Source organism: Myotis daubentonii, chromosome 7 (assembly GCF_963259705.1).
Source record: "Myotis daubentonii chromosome 7, mMyoDau2.1, whole genome shotgun sequence".
Taxonomy (NCBI): Eukaryota; Metazoa; Chordata; class Mammalia; order Chiroptera; family Vespertilionidae; genus Myotis; species Myotis daubentonii.
Genome location: NC_081846.1, coordinates 83,864,314 through 83,868,323, shown reverse-complemented (window position 1 = coordinate 83,868,323; position 4,010 = coordinate 83,864,314). Strand labels below are relative to the sequence as shown.

At 38.4% G+C, this 4,010-nt stretch overlaps 1 pseudogene; it reads left to right on the top strand.

Annotated features, from left to right (window-relative positions):
• Positions 1 to 1,286: 1,286 nt before the first annotated feature.
• On the top strand, positions 1,287 to 2,086 carry LOC132238013 (small integral membrane protein 19-like; annotated as a pseudogene).
• Positions 2,087 to 4,010: the final 1,924 nt, after the last annotated feature.

Below are 4,010 nucleotides of genomic sequence, written 5' to 3'. Positions count from 1 at the left end.
TATTTTCTGTGGAAGAGGTATTCTAAAAACTATTTTTATCGATTTTAGAGAGAGGAAGGAAGAAGGAGAGAGAAAAACATCAAACGGCTGCCTCCTGCCCCTTACCAGGGATTGAGCCAGCAAGCGGGGCTTGTGCCCTGACTGGGAATCATAAAGGCAACCTTTTGGTACATGGGACAACGCCCAGCTGAGCCACACAGGCCTGTGCAAGAGGTATTTGTTTGAATAGTCCTTCTATCCATCAGGATTATATTTACCTCTATGTATGACACACCTGAGACAACACTGGCTTAAAAAATAGGGGTTTTAAATTCCTTCTAAAATTTTATTAAATGTATTGGGATGACATTGGTTATAATAGGATTATATGCTTCAAGTGTACAATTCTATAATACATCGTCTATAAATTTATTGCATTGTGTGTTCACCACCCAAAGTCAAATCACCCCATGACCATATATTTGACCCCCTTTACCCTCTTCCAGCTCCTTCCATCCCTTTTCCTTTCTGGTAGCCACCATACTGTTGTTGTCTGTGTGTGTGAGTTTTTTTGTTTGTTTGTTTTATTTGTTAGTGTTTTGCTTTCTGTTTTATATTCCAAGGGGTTTCTATCTCTCAACTGACAAGCAGTTGAGAGGTAAGCAGTTTACACAGGTGCAGTGACTCCACAATGATACCAGGAGCTCAGGTTCTTCTCTTTCTTTTCCACAATCCTTAGTGAGACTCTCATCCTATAGTGATAATAAGGCTAACTGCCTATGTGTTTCAGAAAGGGAGTTAAGAATAGCACAAAAGATGAAATATGTGTGATAGACATGGAATTTTTTTCTCAGAAAATAATAGCTCTTCTGGAATCTCCATTAAATCATTCATTCTTAGATGCTAGAACTGGGACATAGTGCCCTCCCTAGCTGCAAGGGAGTCTGAAGAGATGACTTTTGGGTTTTAAACTGGACACATTACTATCTCTAACAACATCAGATGATTTTTAAAATAAATACAAGTTCAAATCTATAGTAAGAAAGCACCAGTGTTTAACACAATCGTCTCCTTGAGTTACATACACTTCTTCCCAAAGTAGACAAGCCCCAAGTCTCATCCAGTTTCTTAATCCTGTTCAGAGTCTGGCTTGCTGGGTTATGTGTAATCCTCTCTGCCTGGATAGGAAGAGAGCCCTCAGAGTCTCTTGATCTTTAAAACTAAAAGGCAAGTTATCTGCTCCCAACATGCCCAATGTACAATGGTAGGAAAGGAATCAGACAATAATAACGAGTGTTCTTGGTTCCCGTGAGCCCGGCCCCAACTCCGGGGAAAAGGGCCCCGCACCGAGCAGCCTGGCCGCCTGCCACCTCGGGAAATAGCAGCCCACATGCCTGGGGATTACGGAGTGATGGGTGACGTTGGCTCTATTGATTACAGCTTTCATGAGGCCTGGAATGAAGCCACTAACGTTTACTTGGAATAAAAGGAAAATTATGAGGATATTCAGTGTGCCACCTACAGCAGAAACTTTGTCAGAGCCCAACTTTTATGACACAATGAGCAAAATTCGTTTAAGACAGCAACTGGAAATGTATTCTATTTCAAGGACGTATGCCGATCAACAGCCCCAAAACCAAGCTGACAGTGTGCAGCTCTCATTGGAATGAAATCTCAGAAAATGAACAACATAAATAATTGTTAAACAGTATTGTAGCAAGCTCCTAATTCCACCAAGTCATGAACAGCATCTTTAAAAAAATCTTCTGTCTCCATAGATAATTTTTCTTGTGACCTTTATCCAAAATTTTTGGTGTGTTTTCTTTTACTTTTTAAAATTGTATCTGTGAGTCATTTGTTACATAAATAAAAAATGTCTCAGAAGACCTGAAAACGGGAAGAGAGATTATTCCAGAGAAGGTGATTTTACTTTGTGAACACCTTTGATTTCTTCAGGATGCAATCAGCCAGGAATGAAAACCCATCTTTGGAAGCGAGAATCTAAAACTTATGCCACTTTGAGCTGAAATTTTTGCAAAATAAAAAATGAAAATCCAGTCATTGGTATAATTTCCTTTCAGAATGTATTCTGTGATAAATGTAATATGGATAAAAAAATAATGAGTGTTCTTATTGGGAAAAAGATTAATGGGAAATCATTAATAGTGAAGGCTCTAGGTTGTGCTTAATGTGACAGGACTTCATTTCGTTGTTTGGGAAAATCTCTCTCATTCACTATATATCAATGTCCTGTTTCTGATCTTCAGGCAAAATAGTTCTAGTTCTTCAGACAACATCTACAATAGGAATTAGAAAAAAATGCCTCGCTTGTCTTGGCTGCTGTAAATATCTTCCTGGAAGTTAAATTCAGAGGTCCAGGTTTAGCCATAAGAGTCAACATCTATAAAAGCAAACTTGGATTTTCTTTGGTTCTCTCTAAAACTTAGTAAATTTTATGTGCAGGTAAAATTTTGCCTAAACTTTATCTTTTAGCATGAAGACTCATATCTTTATCCACTGACTTGTGAACTCTGCTTATCTCCCTAGCCTTGACTTGGAGAACAGTAGTTACCTTGAGGCAATCCAAAATCAGTTCCATTCAGAAAGCAGCCTCTTTGCCTGTCAGCTTCCCTCTTAATGGAAGGTGTTTGAGAGAGGCTGGAGGCCATAATCTAATGTTCTGCTAAGGCCCAGTACCTCATAGCAGTGCTTATAATGGTTTATGTTTAATGCACAAGAGTAAATTTTTTTTCAAGGAGATAACCCTTCGTATTATGGGACTTTCGGTCAATTTATACTGCAAGCCATGGGCAGAAAGCATCTCCCTTATCAAAGCTATATTTTCTTCATATCTACTTGCAGGCTTGCTAACTCTAAATTCATCCTGCTCTTGAAAAATTTTGCTAAAATGGGGAAGAAGTAACCAACATATGCCAATGATCTAAATTTCCCCCTCACTATTCTTCAAGATTATATCTTGGGTCAACATGTGGTCCACATCCCATATACTACAAGGGACAACATGATCAAAGGTTTTTTTTCCAGTACACAGCAAGGATCACCAACTTGTAATAACTAGGTGTTCATCACCCATAGCTTACACCATTCACTAGATTCTGTAACTGTCAGAACCCTCTAACATCAAATTATTTATTAGTTAAATTGCATATAGCTGCATATAACAGAAACTTGACAACAGTGATTTAACCAAATTGTTCCTCATGAGATAAGAAAGCAAAATAGCACATCTATGATGCCATAAAAAAATAGTCTTCTTCTATTGTTCTGCTAAGCCATTGTCAGCTAGTGACTTTCATTCTTTTGACCAAAAGTTGGCTGTTTTTTAGAACTGAATCATAAGGGAGTTAGAGGGGTATTGTTAACTTTATAATATGGCCACTTCCAAACAATGTTGGGGTTCTGTTAGGAAGGAGGGAGTTGGATTTATTAGACAAATAGCAATGTTTGCCACTGAACCCAAAGCTGGCATAACACCATTGGTAAAGTTGATAGAGACAGTTTATCTTGTGGGCTACAGCTAAGTCCTCTGGGGCATTTGAGTTCAAGTAAAGTGTAGTGGGAAGAGATTGTCTGATCCCTTTTACTATATACTCTGGTAAAAGAAAATATAGAGTCATGAAGACATCAAGTTTATTCTCTTAATATTTTGACAATATATTGCCAGTGTGATACTGTATAACAATTCCATGGCATGAAACACCTATAATTTGCTTTCCTCCTATATCGGTGGCTTGTCTGAAACGGATGATCTAGGTTAGGAGTAGCCAATTTTAACTCCACGTTATAAGGTCCATATCAGTTCCACAAGCTTATAATCCTCCTTGTGTCAGTAGACTGGCTGATACCTATTCTTTCCAACAAAGAGGCAGAAACAAAAAAGAACACACCTACCCATGCAAGCATATTTCAAGCCTTTACCAGTATCACATCTGCTCAAGTTCTATTGACTAAACCAAGTCACATAGCTAAGCCCAAACTCACTCTGCTTCCATAGGTTGAGACTCCAAAGA